Source organism: Ceratotherium simum, unplaced genomic scaffold (genome assembly GCF_057802395.1).
Source record: "Ceratotherium simum simum isolate JZ-2026a unplaced genomic scaffold, ASM5780239v1 HiC_scaffold_44, whole genome shotgun sequence".
Taxonomy (NCBI): domain Eukaryota; kingdom Metazoa; phylum Chordata; class Mammalia; order Perissodactyla; family Rhinocerotidae; genus Ceratotherium; species Ceratotherium simum.
In genome coordinates, this window is record NW_028261260.1 from 1,263,103 (window position 1) to 1,283,307 (window position 20,205).

General features: G+C 41.7%; 1 long non-coding RNA gene across 1 annotated transcript; it reads right to left on the reverse strand.

The window, feature by feature from the left end:
• Window positions 1-9,855: 9,855 nt before the first annotated feature.
• Window positions 9,856-12,900, reverse strand: LOC147911277 (uncharacterized). The gene is made up of 2 exons (XR_015551325.1): window positions 12,325-12,900; window positions 9,856-10,527 (listed from the first exon to the last, which is right to left on the reverse strand). It is a non-coding gene; the product is annotated as an uncharacterized LOC147911277 (long non-coding RNA).
• Window positions 12,901-20,205: the final 7,305 nt, after the last annotated feature.

Sequence of the window (20,205 nt, forward strand, 5' to 3'; positions counted from 1 at the left end):
TCATCACTTAGCCAATTGCTATAGTTAATGGAGTTATAAACATAATTACAAAGGCATGTATCCATCTGGAAATTGTAGGGCCAAAAATAATGTTTTCAATATTATGTATTAGAATATGTATATACATAACAAGGATGAGAGAAAACTTTGATTAAAGCAGATTAAAATGTAATCTAATCTTAAAAGAGTAAAAAGGGTCTCAGTCCTGGGAGACTGGGGATAGGCAGTAAAATTTCATAGAATTCTGAGACTGGAAATGGGCTATTCCCTACTTTCATTTTTTTGTTGTCATTGCCAAGGGAATTTGGCCACCAAGAACAGAGAGATGGAGGGGAAAGAGGACATGGAAGGATATTGCAGACATGGGAAGGATTCCATTTTCAGGACACCTTAGAGCAGCCGGCTGTCCATATTCTTTCTTTCTTTCTTTCTTTCTTTCTATCTATCTATCTATCTATCTATCTATCTATCTATCTATCTATCTATCTATCTATCTATCTATCTATTTATTTTTGTGAGGAAGATCAGCCCTGACCTAACATCCATGCTAATTCTCCTCTTTTTGCTGAGGAAGACCAGCTCTGAGCTAACATTTATGGCCAATCCTCCTCCTTTTTTTCCCACAAAGCCCCAGTGGATAGTTGTATGTCATAGTTGCACATCCTTCTAGTTGCTGTATGTGGGACGCGGCCTCAGCATGGCCGGAGAAGTGGTGTGTTGGTGCGCGCCCGGGACCTGAACCCTGGCTGCTGATAGTGGAGCGTGCACGTAACCACTAAGCCAGGAGGCCGGCCCAGGTTATCCATATTCTAGATCATGTAACCACAAAGAATTTCCCCTGGGAGATGCCGTCTGTAGTTCTTCCCTCCCAATTTCCACTCATTGCTCTTGGTGAGATCATCCTAAATGAGAACAGGCTGGGAGGAAGACAGAGCTGCCTGGAGGAAAGCCCATCTTGTAAATTGACCCTGCTCTGGAGCTGGCTGGGCAGAGGACAGGAGCTGCATGATGGATACCGGCCCCTCTTCAGTTCAGGGACTTTCCTTTATTGCCCAAAGCACTGGCTGTTAACACTGAGGTTCACTGAAGGCTAATGGGATGAGGTGTGAGACTAAGGTGTCAATAAATCACTTGATGCAACATGTTTTCATGTGTATCAATATGTGCATAACTACAAAGAAGGGCCCTAATGTCTTCATGATCCTTAAGTGAAATCTGACTCACACCCATTCAGGAATCATTGGCAATAACGCATCATGTAGAAGAAGGATCGTCAATCTAAATGAACTTATCCACACACTCAGTGTCCTAGTCAGTATGAGATGCTGTAACAAAAATACCATAGACTGGGTACTTTATTTTTTTTGCTGAGGAAGATTCACCATGAGCTAACATCTGTGCCAGTCTTCCTCTATTTTGTATGTGAGTCACCCCCACAGCATGGCTGCTGATGTTGGTGTAGGTCTGTGTCCAGGAACCAAACCCAGGCTACTGAAGAGGAGCTCACTGAACTTAACCACTAGGCAGTGGGGCAGGCCCCTAGACTGGGCACTTTTGGGGTTTTTCTTTTTTTGTGTGTGAGGAAGCTCAGCCCTGAGCTAAGATCCGATGCCAATCCTCCTCCTTTTGCTAAGGAAGATTGGCCCTGGGCTAACATCTGTGCCCATTTTCCTCTACTTTTTATATGGGATTCCACCACAGCATGGCTTGACAAGCGGTGCGTCAGTGTGCATCCGGGATCCAAACCTGTGAACCCTCTGGCTGCCAAAGTGGAGCATGCACACTTAGCCACTGAGCCACGGGGCCATCCCTAGACTGGGCATTTTTAACAACAGAAATGCATTCCTCACAATTCTGAAGACTGGAATGTTCAAGATCTAGGTTCAAGCTGATTTGTTTTTGGTGAGAGCTTTCTTCCTTTTTTGCAGAAGGACAGCTTCTTGCTCTACCCTCATCTGGCAGAGAGAGCTCTGGCCCTCCATCTCCTTGTAAGGGCACTAATCCCATCATGGGGGCTTCACACTCATGGCCTCATCTAAGCTAATTAACTCCCAAAGGCCCCAATTCCAAATACCCTCACATCGGGGATTAGGATTTTAACGTATGAAATTGGGTTACATAGACATTCAGTCCATAGCATTCATGAAACCAACAATTAACAAATATTTATAGAAGTCATACAGCCCCAACTGAAGAATGTTCTGGAGATCATGTGGCAAATGATACAATGGCCTTCCCTTCACAGAGTCTTCTAGTGGAGGCAATAAAAATTAACATCCAAACAAAGCTTGTGACATTAAAAAGCTAACATAGATCAATTATGACAGATTATACTTTTAATTGTTTTTCTGGTAAGACAGGTTTCATTATCAGAGTCCAGATTAAGCAAATTCCCCTGGGTGAGGGCATGTGTGGCAATCTCACCTAAAAAGGCTCTTCCCTTTTTGAAATTTTATTTCATATAGTCCTGTTTGCTTCCACATCCCTTTGGTGTTTTCAAACATACAGTATTTATTAAATCAATGTTTAACTGTTGCTCTGCCTTTACCACATCTGACTGGAAGCAGAAGTTACTGGACTTGGCTGGAACCAAATTTCAATTCATTTTTCCTCCTTTTTCTGCTCAGACTCTCTTCTCTCACTGTTGAAATAGCAAATGCCTTAGGGGAGAAGCTGCATGGAGCTGGTGCTCACAATCTTGTGCTTCCCTCGTCTCAGAGATTATAGACCCCCAAGTCCTGTCTGCACAGGATGTTCTCTGACCCTTCACACAGCTGTTCTGTGTGCTTTGTCCTGCTTTTCTAGCTGCCCAAGGAAAGCTACTCAGTAAAAGTGGAACCTGCAGTTATTTTACCCTGAAATGTTTTAAACCAATGAATATTTGTCATTTTTCAATGAGTATTTCTATAATTTTATAAGAAACATTTAAATAGGAATTTTAACAGCAATATGGCTGTTCTTTGGCCAGAATTCCATGTCATTCATTGTTTGGAATTATATCTAAGCTTTGATGGACTCTCCTCAGTGCCTTTTAAAATATCACTGTTCCTTACATTTAAATATCTTGTGATGGGTTTGTATCAGTCACCTCCTTTGTACCATTTCAGATCCTCTTGGGTCCTCATACCCTTGAGTCACACGTCATTTAGCAACCAGCTTTACAGTTATCATATTTGCTTTATGCAGTTGTCTCTTGACTGCTCCCCACATTTTGTCCCTGTACCCTCTGCCTCTCCGTCTCGCCCCGGGGTGTCCATGTTGATGCCGAGGTGTGAAAAACCTCCTGATCAGGCCCATATGTGCACAGCCACGTTCCTTGTTGTGTGGATGTGTGTGTGTTCAGCAATTCTGTATGGTCACAGGGTGCATGTCTATTATGGCGTCCATGTGAAGGTGTGTTTTGTTGATGTCTGTGTGTGTTTAGAGAGTTCAAGTCACTGTGGGCTCTGAGACAGTGAGTGGTCTGTATGTGTGTGTGTTTGTGTATATGTTCTGAGTATCAGTGTGCATTATCAGGTGTAGTTTACAGTCTGAATGCTGCTGGTCATTTGCGAATAGTGTGTATGTGGGTGTGGGTGTGTGTTGTCAGCATTTCCACGTGTTCAGAGGATGTCTGTCATTGTGGGAATGTGTGGAATAAGTATGTTTTTAGAGATCAGTGTGGGCTCCAACACTGTTTGCCTGTTAATAGTTCAACACTCTACACCACTGAGGAAACACTGAATCCAGACAGACACAGGCCCCATCAGGCCCACAGAGATCCTACTCAGCTGTTTTCCTCCCCATCACAGAAATATGAATGGGTAGCCAAGGACCACTTGATATTTGAGGAATTCCTCTAGCATGAAAGATGGAGCAAGAAACACATACACTGAAGTGAGGGACTAAAGGAGCAGCAAGGAAATCCAGAGATCATAGTGAAACTTCAACTGCATATCTAGTAACATCTTCAAAACAATTAGAGATGGGCCAGTCCCATGGCCTAGTGGTTAAGTTCAGAGAACTCCACTTCAGCAGCCCAGGTTCAGTTCCTGGGCATGGACCTACACCACTCATCAGTGGCCAGGCTGTGCCGGCAACCCACATACAAAGTAGAGGAAGACTGACACAGATGTTAGCTCAAGGTGAATCTTCCTTAGCAAAAAGAAGCAGCTTGGCAACAGATGTTAGCTCAGGGTGACTCCTCCTCAGCAAAGAAAAAAAAAAAGATAAAACATCCATTAAGTGTATATATATGTATTGATGTTACCGCACAATATTGAGGTTCTCTTGCCCAATGCACATTAAAATAGCCAATTATTCTGGCATCAGCTTTTGGGAAAAGAATTGTAGTTTTATTTTGTGAGATTGATCTGCAAGGAAACAGGGGGCATGTGTCTGTCTCAGATCTGTCTCCCCGATCCAGGGCTTGGGGCACAATTTATGGGATGAAGGGCAGGGTGATCTGACATGTGGAGGTAGATGATTGGAAGTAAGGAGAAGTGAGGTAATTGATTTTCTTTTTTTACAATGTATTAAGATTTATTATAAAGCAGTTTAATCAAATATTAAGATATTGGCTTAGGGGTGAAGGTATTTTTTTGTTTGTTTTTTTAATTTTTTGTTTATTTCAGCAACATTGGTTTATAACATTGTATAAATTTCAGGTGTACATCATTATACTTCTATGTCTGCATAGATTACATCATGTTCACCACCCAAATACTAATTACAACCCATCACCACACACATGTGCCGAATTATCCCTTTAGCCCTCCCTCCTCCCCTTTCCCCTCTGGTAACCACCAATCCAATCTCTGTCTCTATGTGTTTGTTTGTTGTTATTATCTACTACTTAATGAGTGAGATCACACGGTATTTGACTTTTTCCCTCTGACTTATTTCACTTTGCATAATACCCTCAATGTCCATCCATGTTGTCACAAATGGCTGGATTTCATCTTTTCTCATGGCTCAGTAGTATTCCATTGTGTATATATACCACATCTTCTTTATCCATTCATCCCTTGATGGGCACTTAGGTTGCTTCCAAGTCTTGGCTATTGTGAATAATGCTGCAGTGAACACAGGGGTGCATGTATCTTTACGCATTGGTGTTTTCAAGTTCTTTGGATAAATACCCAGCAGTGGAATAGCTGGATCATATGGTAGTTCTATCCTTAACTTTTTGAGGAATCTCCATACTGTTTTCCATAGTGGCTGCACCACTTTGCACTCCCACCAGCAGTGTATGAGAGTTCCCTTCTCTCCACATCCTCTCCAACACTTGTTGTTTCCTGTCTTGTTAATTATAACCATTCTGACGGGAGTGAGGTGATATCTCATTGTAGTTTTGATTTGCATTTCCCTGGTAGTTAATGATGTTGAACATGTTTTCATGTGCCTGTTGGCCATCTGTATATCTTCTTTGGAGAAATGTCTGTTCAGGTCTTTTGCCCATTTTTTAATTGGGTTGTTAGTTTTTTTGTTGTTGCGATGCATGTGTTCTTTATATATTTTGGAGATTAACCCCTTATCAGATGTATGGTTTGCAAATATCTTCTCTCAATTTTTAGGTTGTCTTTTCGTTTTGTTGATGGTTTCCTTTGCTGTGCAGAAGCTTTTTAGTTTGATGTAGTCCCATTTGTTTATTTTTTCTATTGTTTCTCTTGCCCCGTCAGACATGGTGCTTGAAAATATGTTGCTAAGACCGATGTCAAAGAACGTACTGCCTATGTTTTCTTCTAGAAGTTTCATAGTTTCAGGTCTTACATTTAAGTCTTTAATCCATTTTGAGTTAATTTTTGTGTACAGTGTAAGGTAATGGTCTACTTTCATTTTTTTGCATGTGGCTGTCCAGTTTTCCCAACACCATTTGTTGAAGAGACTTTCTTTTCTCCATTGTATGTTCTTGGCTCCTTTGTTGAAGATTAGCTGTCCATAGATGTGTGGGTTTATTTCTGGGTTTTCGATTCTATTCCATTAATCAATGTGTCTGTTTTTGTGCCAGTACCATGCTGTTTTGGTTACTATAGCTTTGTAGTATATTTTGAAATCAGAGAGTGTGATACCAGAAGTGAGGTAATTGATGATCTGTGCAAGCATAGTCAAGGTTCATGGCTCTTCATTGGATATGTGTTCACAAATTGGTAGTGTTACCATGATCTGAGGATGGAGTTTTTAGCTCCCTGATGTTAAAGAGGTCACTTATCAAGCATTTGTGCAGGCCCAGTTGATAGGTTGGTGGTCTCAACGGGCCTGAACTGGATGAGGGATCTCAGTTCCTGAAAGAAAACTCTTAACTACTCTGTTGATAAGATGAGGTCAGTTGAACTCGTCCTGGAGGGCCCATGGTTACGTTGGTATATGCGTATATATGCATATGCATGACATTATCTGTATATGTGTTAACTGTAGAGTATACACAAAGCCAGACTGTAGTTAAAGTGGTCAGGACAGATTTTAGTCAGTAATATACCACTGCAATAGGGAAGAGGGAACAGGGTGAACTGAACTCAATTTTGTTGTACAGAGGTGACTGAGCATTTGAAAGGGAGAGTGAGGGAGCAGGCAGGGGGTGAGCATGGGCTCAGAAGAGTCAGGGAGGGAAAAGTTACAGAGTGTTGGTCAGTGCAGTGTGATCTGGCCAGTTGTGTCTGCTAGTTGGAAGTGATCAAAGTTTCACTTCTCTCCTCTCACTGAGTCTGGGAGACAGACACCCTGTCCTCTTCTCAAGGAATGGCTTTCAGGACCTTGAGAAATACAGTTATAGGAGACACATATACAACTCGAAAGGAGAGAGGAAAGATTCACAGTTGTAAGCACTTTTGGGTAAATGCTCTAAGAAAGGGATGTCAGGGGCCAATGATCAAGTGTTGGCCAGAACAGTCAATTCTTTTTGCTGCCTTGAGCATTCTCAGGCAAGCACTTTAAGGGGGCAGGGGTCATCCTAGGGATGTGGATTTGAGCTGTTAGAGACTATGTCAGTGTTTAAGTCTTATAATGTGTGTGTGTGGTGAAATCATTTGTGCTGAGAGGTCATAGTTATTATAGGCCAAGATTGAGGCCTAGTCAAGAAGAGGGCTCAAAGGAGCCTGGCTTGAGTTTGGTCAAGTACAGGATCATATATATAAATAAGATATGTATATTTTTTGAATAATATAAATCTTTATATTGAGTAATATAATATATTGAATTAAATAATATAAATATATATGTAATGAATATATATTGAATGTGTACAAATAACATAAGTATGTGTATATATATTTGAATTAAATAATATAAATATATATATGATTTAAGGAATATTCAGACATAATAACAGAAATTTCCAGAATTAATAAAAGAATCCTATTCTGGATTCAGGCAGCTGAATACATCTCAAGCACAATTAAAAAAACAATCTAGAGCCAGATCCATACAGGGAAAGCAAAGAACACTAAATACAAAAGAAGATATTCAAAGCCCCACAGAGGAACAGAACACTTATGGAGACTTACATTTAGACTATGATACATTTCTTAACAATGGAAGGCAAGAGAGTGTTGGATTAAATCTTCGAGGTACAGAGAGAAAATAACTTTCAGTGTATACCCAATCAAACCATATCTCAAGATCTGGGGTGAATTAAAGATATTTTTATGCAAACATTTACTAAGAGTATTACCACCAACAAATGTTCATTAAGGATCTTCTGAAGAATATACTTTAAGGGGGCCAGCCACCTGGTGTAGTGGTTTAAGTTCAGCACACTCCGCTTCCAAGGCCTGGGTTTGTGGGTTTGGATCCCAGGCGTGGACCTACACCACTCATCAGCCATGCCATGGTGGTGACCCACATACAAAATAGAGGAAGACTGGCACAGAAGTTAGCCCAAGGCTAATATTCTTTGAGGAAAAAACTTAAAAAGTAAAAAAGAATGTATTTTAAATAGAAAAAAATTGATAGAAGAAAAAATGCTAAGATGTAAAAATGGATTGTGAGGATAAAAAAGGGTAAACATCTGAATAAATCATTGAAAGCATGACTTTACCAAATAATAATAATATTGACAATGTAAAACTGATGGAGTTAAAAACTAATGACAAGGGAACTTCTGTTTTAGAGGAGATGAGGACAGGAAAGCACTCTTGCTGCACAACTGGACAAAGACAGATAAATTATATTTTTAGAGCATCAGAGAACTTCAGAATCAACCAACTAAAATTCCAGAAAGAAGAAAAACTCTTTTATGTGAGCAAGAGTTTTTATCTTTCTTTCCCCTGCAGGCGTTTTCTAATTCTGGGTGCTTGCCAAGGATCTGGCTTGCTCAGTCAGAGCCTCTGCTAGGGAAAAGAGAAACTAGCCAAACTTGTAGTGATTCTGCAGGACTGGTGTGGCAGAGGAAACCTGAGGGCTTTCAGACACACAGCTGCTCTTCCTCACAGCACCTGTGCTACGTTTTGGTGCCACACAGGAATCTGGGGAACTAGGCCAAAAGCTTCCACAAAGCAAAGTGAAACGTCCAGAAGTGGTGGAAGTGGCCTAAGTCAAACATACTGCTAGTCTGACCTTCAGGGAATTTGCCATATTGTGAAGCGATGTAAGGTAGGAGGCTGGAGAGCTGCGCTGAGATATCTGAAGGGCGTAGCTGAATTTTCTGTGGGCTCCTAAACTTGAGGAGACAGAGATCTACCAGACTTAGAACCAGACACCTGTGCGGGGGAAGTGAGCCCAGCAAACAGGAACAGGGGGAAAGCGGAAGGGCTGGGTTTACTAAAAGTGAGACCCGGCCCCAACTCTGATCAAGGTCTGATTGGACTCAGGTGCTCCAACCTCATTCTGTTTCTCAACGAAGGAAGATAAGATCATGTGGAGCCTCTCGAGTTACATTACACAGACCTTCCAAAGACACTGGTGAGAGGATGGAAAAGGCAAGCCACAGACTGGGAGAAGACCTTTGCAAATCACATATCTGACAGGACTATAAAGAACTCTCAAAACTCAGCAATAAGAAACTCCAAGTTTAAAATGGGCACAGATTTGGACACTTCACCAAAGAAGATACACAGATGGCAAATAAGCACATGTAAAGATGCTCAACATCATTAATCTTGAGAAAAATGTACATAAAAACCACATTGAGATACTGCTACGTACCTATTGGAATGACTAGAATTAAAGAGGATGACCATACCAAGTGTTAATGAGGATGGAAAGTAACTGGAACACTCCTACATTGCTGGTGGGAACACAAAGTGGTTCAGCCTCTTTGGAAAACAGTTTTAAAGTGTAGTTTGTTATGCTGCTAACAAATTAGCACAAATTTCATGGCTTAAAACAACTCAGATTTATTGTTTTACAGTTCTGTAGGTTAGCAGTCTGACATGGGTCTCCTTGGACTAAAATCAAGGTGTTGGCAGAGCTAGGTTCTTTTGGGGGGACTCTAAAGGTTAATCCATTTCCTAGACTTTTCAAGCTTCTAGAGACCACCACATTCCTTAGGCTGTGGCCCCCCTCCTCTACCCTCAAAACCAAGAACTCGGCATCTCTCTGGCCCTGCTTCCCTTGTTGCATCTTTTTTCTACTCTACTGCTTCTCTTTCCCTTTTAATGTGCTTTGTGATGCACTGGGCCCCCTGGATAATCCAGGATAATCTCCCTATTTTAAAGTCAGTTGATTAGCAACCTTAATTTCATCTGCAAATTTAATTCACCTTTGCCAAGTAAACTAATGTATTCCCAGGTTCCAGGGATTAAGACATCGTTGTGGGCCATGACTTTGCTACCACAAACAGTTTTTAAAATAAAGTTAAACATACACATACCATGTGACCCAGCAATTCCACTTCTAGGTGCTTACTCAAGACAAGAAGACCTATGTTTACACAAAAACTTGTTTGCAAAGATTTATAGCAGCTTTATTCATAGTCAAAAAAGACAAAACTGAAAATAACTCAAATGTCCTTCAACTGCTGGGTGGATAAACTGTGGTACATTCATACAATAGATACTATATTCAGCAATAAAACAGAAGGAACTGCTGATACAGGCAACAACATGGATGAACACTCAAATCAATGTATTGTGCTAAATGAAAGAATCCAGACTCAAAAGGCCAAATACTGTAGGATTCCATTTATATGATATTCTAGAAAAGACAAACCATAGGGAAAGACAACAAATCATTAGTCACCAGGGGTTAAGGGTGGGGGAAGAGATGACTACAGAAGAGCAGCTGAAGGGAGTTCTGGGTGCTGGAACTGTTCTGTATCTCAATTTTGGTAGTTGCACAGCTCTATGAATTTGTCAAAACAGTTGTACAAAGAGGAAAACAAATACATCATTTCTCACTCATCAGATTGGCAAAACTTTAAAAATCTGACAATGCTGACCTGACAATTCCCAGGGCAAGGATGACTCAGACACTGTTGGCGGGAATGGAAATTGTTAAAACTTCAGAGGATGATTTGGCTGCAGCTCGTCAAGTTTCAGATGCACGTCAGCCTCTGGCCCAGCAATCCACTCAGAGGCAGGTGTCCATTCTAGGGAGTCCTCCACACGTGTGCTTGAGGAGACACGCACAAGGATAGTCATTAAATATGCTAGGGGAATCAATTAATTGTGGTTAGTAGTTATTTAAAAAAGAAAGGAAAAAACGCATATGGGAAAGAATCAACCCTGTTGGCTACATATATGATTTGAGAAGGTAACTCACTGCTTTGTCTCCTTAATAGTACATAGCACAGACAGCATTGTACTAGGAATCCTGAGACAAGCATCTGAGCATTTAGTTCCAACTCTGCCACTACGTCGTAGCATTCAGACTATGGACAACTTAACTCGAGAAACCTCACTTTCCATTTCCTGGAAAATGAAGAGGTTAGACTCTACAACCACTAAAATTATTTCCAACTCCACAATTCTATGATTCAATAAGTCAACAATCAAAAATTATATTCCAAAGTACCTATGTTGAGAAACTGTTTTTCCCAGACACCCTGAAATCAGAAACTATCAGAGAAATAGGACATCTTAATATATTGATACATAAAATGGTCCAAATTTCTTGGTATGTCTATGATGAGCGTTTTAATCAAGATCGTAACTCAGAAAGAGCGTATAAACAGCTAAACCCACCATATTGACTCGGGTCACCCTCAGGAAAAACTTATATATCCTCCCCCACTTTAACATTCCAAAACAAATTCAGCATACTAATGAGTCTATCTTGTCAAGTTCAGGTCTGTCTAGCCAAAAGTCATTCATGTATATGGTAAGATTTTAACAAAGATAAAATGATGAAGGGCTTTTTGTATTTTTGCCTGTTTCATCTATAAAGATCTTACATTATAATTTAATAGCTTCAGCCTGCTACAATAATTTAAAGAGCCTTTTGAAACTTGTAATATGCCATGTCCAACAGGATCTAGTAAAAAAAATCAGTAGTTCAGAATCCAAAAAAGCTTATTTAAAAATTTCATTACCGCCAATACTTACACTTCAAAGACACCAATAACCAACATGTCATTTCTTCCTACTGCAGAATTTAATAGGTTATTAACTTCTGGTATCATCCAAAAGCATAATTAGGATGGTATCATTAAAATGTATTTTTTAAATCAGAAATATTAAAACTAATGATTAAACTATTAAACTAAATGATTAACTAAATATTAAAACTAATGACAACTAACAATCTGTTGTCTTTCCCTATGGTTTATCTTTTCTAGAATATCATATAAATGATATCCTTCCGTATTTGACCTTTTGACCTTTCACCTTGTCAGTCAAATCAAAATTTCAAAATTCTTTTTCCTTGGGCTTTCCAAATCTAAATTCTTACATCTAAATGACTACGGAGACAAAACACACACTACACACTACTTCTAAAATCCTCCTCCTGATCCGATTTTAATTTTAGCACCAACTGCCTAGAAAATCTTTTTGACTGAAACCAAAATTCCGTACACATTATGTCAATCATCAATTGATCAGTCATCAGTCTATGTTAACAGAAGGTGAGTTATTAGGAAGTTACATAATTTGCACCAAAGATTGTTTAAAGCTTCTTTCATTAAATGCAGTTTACAACAATTCACAGGCTTCAAAGTTCGCCTTGCAAATATAGAGTCAATTATCAGAAACCATTAATGCCATTAGGCTTTTCTATAAAAGTGGTCCCAAGGAAGTAGGAACGTTTATTTGTTTAATGAAGGCAATGAGGAGCCCAATAGCCTGAGCCAGAGGTTGGGCTCCCACCGCCTGGGGCAGCCTGCCAGGAGCCCCGTCCCCCGCCCCCGACACCGCGCTCCCGCCGTCTGCGGTGGAGATCTCCAAACCGAGCCCGCCGCCCACCACCTACCTCAGCGCTGCCTCCTGCCCAGCGCTCCTCCACACTGTAGAAAGGAGAGCTCCCCAGCGCTGAAAATCCTGGAGGAAGGATCCAGAAACCGCCAATTCCCACCACACAAACCCCTGCAGCACCACCTCCGCACCAGGGACCCCGCCTCCAGTGCGCGCGCCTGGGGCTCTCCAGCTCGCTGGCGCCTCTGCCGCTATGAGCGCCGGTCCTGCGCATGCGCGGGCCTCCGAGGATACAATGGGAACCGCTGGGGGCCAGCCGGGAGGGGGTGAGGGGTTGGAGACCGACGTGTCCCTGAGATGGAGAGCAGTGGCGCTCTGCAGCCCTCGACTCTGCTCTCCTTGGATGACCTTCAGCTCCTGGAGAAGATCTGTCTTCCCTTGAGGCGGCTCCTCCTGTCCTGAGAAGCACGTCACGTGATCTAAAATTTGTTTAAAAAAGGACAATGACATCCTTAACACCCGATGTGTGTTGTGTCCCCAGAAGAATTCTCTGCTTCCCCCAGAAGACTAGACAGCGAGCAGCTGGGACCAAGTTCTGACCCGGGAAGGAAGGATGCTGAGTGTGCAGCTGTCTCCCCTACCCTGACTCCTTCCCCTGTTCTGTGGCCCTAATGGTGTTGGGGGTGCGTGTAGGTGATGACTCTCAAGTGTTTGCCCACGGTATTACATTTCTTATGGTTTAGTGGTTAAAACGGGAGGCTAGCTGTCAGTTTCTCAGAGGATTTCACTTGCAGAAATGTCTTTGGACAAAGTTTGTTTTCTTCATTTCTGATTTTTAAATTCAATAATAATTAAAATACTTATTTTCTTAATTTCATTGGCATGCTAAAACAAACTTAAGTCACTTAGTTTTCACCAAATTGCCCACATTTTCCTTAAAATTTTGGAAGTATTGCTGTTTGAGGTAAAGAAAGTGTTTGGGAAGAACAATTACCCTCAGATAATATCTTCCCAGGTAAAGGTACGAACACATAGTTAAGAGCCATTTTGAGGTGGCTGACGAATACATCCAGTTTGAGTTCTACAATGGATCGTCCAAAGTAAAGGTTAAATTAGTAATTTTCTGAGGAGTTTGCAAGTAAATGTTCATGTCGCCTTCACCTAATAGGTCTGCTGATTTAAATGAAGGTTGAGCTTAATGATAAAAGTTTTCAAGAGACTGAGAAATATTAAGTAAATGTACTTTAAAAAAAAAAAGTACAAATTAAAGTAAAGCCCGCCATTATCCTCTTTAAAACAGAGTCACAGTAGCACTATTGTCAAGGTATGAGAAGGAATAGAAATGCTTTATAAAGTCAATTCTTCACTTCTAAAGGACCTAATGTGATATTCTAGAAGTCTCCATAGTCTTTTAGTCATCTACATTTAAATTGCTCAATTTATGTTTTAAAGACTAATGAATCTGAGGGCAAAATATTCAAGGTCAGTGTTTAATTGTTTTTCATTGTTGCAAAGTACATGAGTATAAAGTGTGGCTGAAATCCATGGTCTTGGAGAAGAAAAATATACAGAACTTATTTATTACTCTCACAGTGTGTCCTGACTTAATCCTACAAATGTCCCAAGAATAAAGCCTCAGTGAATTCCATTCTGTTCTTAGATATGACATCTTTCATTCGTAATGAATAGTCTCAAATTAGGCTCTAGCTAGTAATTATGTTCCTGATGCAAATAGGCAATAAAAAAGAAGCCGTGCTTGATTAAATTGGGCTCAAGAGGAATACTTAGAACCAATATTTGTTTTTGGCTTTGTTTTTCTTTATCAATTTCTTTCTCCTCAGCAGAGTCAGCAGATAAATGACACAGAAAGCTGAGAGACTGGAGGGCAGGGTCTTGAGGAATATGAGATTTCCTAATCTTCAAGATCCTTTTTATCTTTAAAATTCTATGGTTTTTGCTATTTATGTAGGGGTTCATTTTTTTCATTATTTCTAATAGTGATCATAATAGTGAGACTAACACAACTTAGCACCTGTGGAACACTTTTCAACGTAAAAATTTAAGTTATTCTGACAATTGTTAATATTTTAAAAAGCTGTTAGGAGCTAATCTGATGCTCAGAGGATTTTTAGCGTAGTGAGACTGTTCTGTACGTAATAGTGGCTACATGTCACTATATGTGTGTCAAAACCCATGGAACTGTACAACACAAAGAGTGACCCTTAAACTAGGGACTGTAGTTCATAATAACGTATTAATAGTATGTCAACAGAAAATAACTTTAAGCAAGGGGCATTGACTGATGGAATTGTGGACTTAAATTTAGTTATACAGATAGCCAACAGGCACATGAAAAGATGTTCAACATCAATAACTTTCAGGGAAATGCAAATCAAAACTACAATGAGATATCACCTCACACCTATCAGAATGGCTATAATTAACAACACAGGAAACAAGTGTTGGAGAGGATGTTAAGAGAAGGGAACTCTCGTACACGGCTGGTGGGAGTGCAAATTAGTGCAGCCACTATGGAAAACAGTATGGAGATTGTTCGAAAAATTAAGACTAGAACTACCATACAATCCAGCTCTTCCACTGCTGCGTATTTATCCAAAGAACATGAAAAACTAATGTGTAAAGATACATGCATTCATTCATTGTGGGTTTCTGCACTACTACCTCAAGGAGTGCCGCCCCCTCAACCTGAACAGCCACCTGGCACTACTAGAAATGAAAGACATCCCCTCACCATAGATTGGAGGACTCCTTATTCTGACGATGTCAACATTATCCAAAGAGATCAACAAATCCAGTGCAGTCCTTATCAAAATACCAAGGACATTTTGTGCTAAAATAGAAAAAAACCCATCCTAAGATTCTTATGGAATCTCAAGTAAGCCCAGATACCAAAAATAATCTTGAAAGGAGGTAGTAAGTTGGAGGACTGATTCTTCCTAATTGAAAACTTACTACAAGTCTACTGTATCAAAACAGCATTGTCATGGCATAAAGACAGACATATTGACCAATGGAAACAGAATTGAGAGCCCAGACATTAACCCTCACCCATGCGATCAAATTATGTTTGACAAGGGTGACAAGATTATTCAATGGGGAAAAGTCTTTTCAACAAGTTGTGCTGGAAAAAGTGGATATCTACATGCAAAAGAATCAACTTGGACCCTTACCTAACACTGTATACAAAACTTTATTCCCAGTGAATCAAAGACCTAAAGGTAAGAGCTAACACTATAATACCCTTAGAAGAAAACATAAGACAAAACATTACAAGATAGGACTTGGTAATGATTTCATGGATATGACACCCAAGGAGCAGGCAATAAAATAAGAAAATACACATGCTGGACTTCATGGATATTAAAAAGTTTTGTGCCTCAAAAGTCATTATCAACAGAGTAAAAGCACAGCCCACAGGATGGGAGACCATATTTGCAAACCATGTATCTGACAAGGGCTTAATATCCAGAATAGATAGAGAACTCCTAAACTCAACAACAAACAACAACCTAAATAAAAATTGAACAAAGTACATGAATAGACATTTCCTCAAAGAAGATCTGCAAATGACCAATAAGCATATGAAAAGACGCTCAACATCAGTAATCATTAGGGAAATGTAAATCAGAAACATAGCGAGAGACCACCTCACCTTCATTAGGATGGCATTTATCCAAAAAAAAAAGAAGAAGAAAAATACTAGGACCAATGTTGGCCAAGATGTGGAGAAAAAGGAACCCTTGTGCACTGTGGAGGGAATATATAATATATAGTTGATGTAGAAATCAATATAACAATTCCTAAAAAAAAAATTAAAAATATAATTATATAGGATCAAGCAATTCCAATTCTGGGTATATACCCCCCAAAGAGTAGAAAGCATGTTCTCAAAGGCATAGTTCAACACTCATGTTCATAACATCATTATTCATAATAGCTAAAACATGGAAACCACACAAGTATTGTAACTGATGAAGGGCTCACTGCCCAAACACCCCTTAAGCCAACCATGGGCTACCCACTCTTCGTAATAAAGGGAAAAATCTTTATTACGAAGTTGGTCAGTAAGGAGACAGGAGACAAAGGTTAAATCGTTCTCCCCGATGGGCTGTTGAAAAGGGCTTTTTAAGGAAAAAGGAGTGGGTGCGTGAAGGTTGGGGGCAGTCCTAGGCATTTTGTGCAAGTGCAGAAGATTTTAATGTTCTGTCATACATCTTATGTTCAAAAGGTGGTGTTCTTAACATGATCGGCAGGGGAGTTCTTGGTCTCCCAGGTTATCCGCCAGTCACTTATGCAGTAGCGGTTTGAGTCTTGCCAGCTGTCTTGTAGTCTCGCTGGCTCAAAGCTGTTGAAATTTGCTCAAGGAGGAAAAACGGAGTTTCTGAGAAACAACTCACGGCCCAAGATTAGATCCTTAGTAAATATCACATGGGACATGGTTTAAGAAAGTAGTCTCCAGGAGACCGTTGATAAAAATCTGGCTGGGGCCCCATTTTATTTTGGGCTTGGTTTTGAGCCTGGCTATGGTATCAGTCCAGGGATGTATGGATGAGCAAAATGTGGAATATACATACAATGGCATATTATTCATTATTAACAAAGGAAGGAAATTCTAAGATATGGCACACCGTAGATGAACCTTCATGATATTACTCTAAATGAAATAAGCCAGTCACAAAAATACAACCTTGTGTGATTTCCCTTCTATGAGATTCCTGAAATTGCCAGATTCAGAGAGACAGAAAGTAGAATGGTGTTTGTCAGAGGCTGGGGGGAGGCGGAATGGGGAGTTTTTCATGAATGAGTGTAGAGTTTCAGTTTTGCAAGATGAGAAGAGTTCTGAAGATGGATCGTGGTGATGATTGCACAGCAATATTAATGTCTTCAATACACTTAAAACGTACTTAATGTATCTATGGGGCCTGATGACTTGTCGTGGCCGAGCACATGCTTGTACTGTTGCACATTTTACCCTTCACTGTACAGTTGGCAAACTGGCCCAGAAAGAGGCAAGTACTGTCCCAGACCACAGGAGGTGGTCAGAGTCCTGAAGACTAGAGAGAGCTCCAGCTTCCTTGGCCAAGGCTCCACCCCTTCCCTCAGGTTTCCTTTGGCAATGAGAGGCATTAAGATCCTAGGGGATTGCTGCCCACCCCTCTCCATATGGGGTCATTTTCCTCTCCTCATCATCGAATGTGCACAAGCACACCCACTCTCACTGACTTCTCATGTGGGGACCACGGAGGTGCAGTCAAGAAAGAGCCAACACCGGGGAAGTGACAAGAGGCAGGAGGGAGAGAAGTTGCAGGCAACTCTCCCACGGGGCAGTAACATCTGTTCTCCTAGATACGTGCCCGGGGCCCCAGAGATGGGCAGAGGAATCCCTAAGGTTCCTAGGTTTCTACCTCTTCCAGACCCATCCCTGGCCCAGCCTGGGGAGCACAGGACTGGGGTCCTGCAGTCCACCTCTGTGGTCACCCAGAGCTGTGATGAGCCCATCCTCCCCCTTGTGTAGGCATTGGGAAGAGGAGAGAAGACCTCAGTGAGGGTCCTCCTGTATAAAGTGGAGTGCATCCAGTGGGTGACTCCAAGTGTTCCATGCACTCACAACATGTCTGTTGGACTGGGTTCTCTGTCGATGACCTACTGTGCTCTGAAACCCTGAGTAAATGCTTTCCAGCCCCTGGAGATCCTTTAGAACTGAGGCGGCTTGGGGGCTTGGATACATGAGAACTGGGGATAAGGAAGAAGATGCCAGAGCACTGGACACCAAGTCCAGAGTCCAGGGAGAAGAGTAATTCTTGTGGGAACCTCAGGGTCCTCATCTGGAGGTAGGGGGAATCATTGTCCTGGGGGAGGTTAGGATGCCTCAGGAGTGAAGAGGACACCTGGTGCAGGACAGCAAGAGTGGGGGAAAGTAGGCTCCCGAGATTGCTCCCACTCCCTCGAAGCCAACAGGTCCTGCTCCTTTAACCCTGGGACCCTGGAGAGCCTCTGCTTTGAGGACACCTGAAGAAAGGTTCCTTTCTGTTTGGTGGAGTTCCTCCCTGGGTTGCAGTGGTAGTGCTGGACACCAGGGGGTGGGCAGCCTCTTGTGTCAGTGGTGGCCAGTGAGTTTTTTGATTTTTTTCTTTTCCGGTTGTATTGAGATATACTTGATATACAGCACTGTGCAAGTTAACACTGCTGTGTGGTATATTTGAAAGTTGCTAAGAGAGTAGATGCTAAAACTTCTCATCCCCAAGAAAAAATGTTTTATTTCTGTTTGGTGATTGATGTGAACTAAACTTATTTTGGTAACCATTACATAATATATATACATCAAGTCCTTCTGCTGTAAACCTGGAATTTACACCGTGTCCACTGAACTTTGCTAGAGCTCCTGGAGCAGTGATGAGTCAAACAGAAGTCTTTCTGGCTGTTCCCCTGCCTCAGAAACAACTTGTACCTCCTATTACTAGTGTTCATCTCCACAATCAAAGTTGGTCATAAGCAGGGGGAGGGGTGCAAGATCTTCCCATGTACTCATTCAGCAGCTGTGCACTGAACAGTCACCCTGTGCCAGGTGCCCTGGTGGGGTGAAGTGTAGGATGAAAATGACCAAGTGGTCCCTGCCTGCCAAGAGCTCACAGTCTAGAGGGGAAAGGGACAAAAGCAAAGACATGAGAAAGAAAAGAGCAAGTGCTGTAGAGAAACACAGCAGGGGGCTGTGAGGGAGGGCTGGGGGTCACTGGGTAGGAGGGTCTGAAAGGCCTCACTGGGGTGACATTTGATGGGACAAGAATGACAAGAGGGATCCAGCTCTGCATGAGTCTGGGAGCAGTGTGTCACGGAGATGGCACCACTGGTCCTAAGTCTCACAGGCAGGAGTGAGTTTGGCCAGAAGAAGTTAGAAAGATGGCCAGTGCGGCTGGAGGGAGGCTGAGAGGAGAGAACAGGAGCTGGGGTGGAAGGTAGGGCCAGGGCCTGGTAGGCTGTGTCAGTTACCTTTCCCTTTCTGACTTTATTGCCCCTAACCTTGCATTTCAAAACTACAAATGTTGACTATCTCACAATTTGTGTGGATCAGCAATCAGGCACGTTTTAGCTGGGCGCCTCTGCTTCAATGAGTTTAACAGGTTGGGGCAGTGGCCTCAACTGAGGCTTGACTAGAGGAAGACTGGCCCCCAAGGTCACTCTCAGCCTTCAGGGTTCAGTTTGGACTGAGAGCCTGAGTTTCTTTCTGTCTGTTGGCCTGGGCACTCCCTTGCTTCTCCCCTCTATAGACCTCCACATTGGGCAGCACCAAAACACCAGTATTTGATTCCTCACTTCCAGGGATTCGACAGAGTGAGAGAGAGAGATGGAACATGAGAGAGGGAGTAAAAGGAAGTGAGAGACATTTTTAGTTAAAATTTAGATGAAACATCCCATCACTTTGGTTGTTATTATGTTCAGAAGCCAGTTACTAACCACCTAGTGGTTCCACAGGGATGGCTATATCATGGGTGGGGCTTACTGGGTACCACTGTGGAGGCTGCCCAACTCATAAGCCAAGATGAGGCACTTGGCTCTCATTCTACGTAAAGCAGCAAACGATTGAATGGTTTTATGCCACAGTATGGCAATATCTGAATTTCCATTAGTATTAAACCCCTCATGATGCTGACCTGAAAATGAGGCCAAGCTGGAAGTCACTGTCCCAATATCACATTCCTGGAACCCAGGCCTGTTTTGAGTGGTGTTCTGTGCTATCTCCCACCCCTCCTTGTTATTCTTCCATCTCTAAGTTTGGGCCTTAGGTACATGTGACACCAGCCCAAAGGGGTAACAGATATTATCTCATATACACTGGGTGACGCCCCTAGGAAGTAGATTTTGCCTGATCCCCATGGTGCCGATTTGGAGACTCAGGAGGACCTGAGAGACACAGTGACTT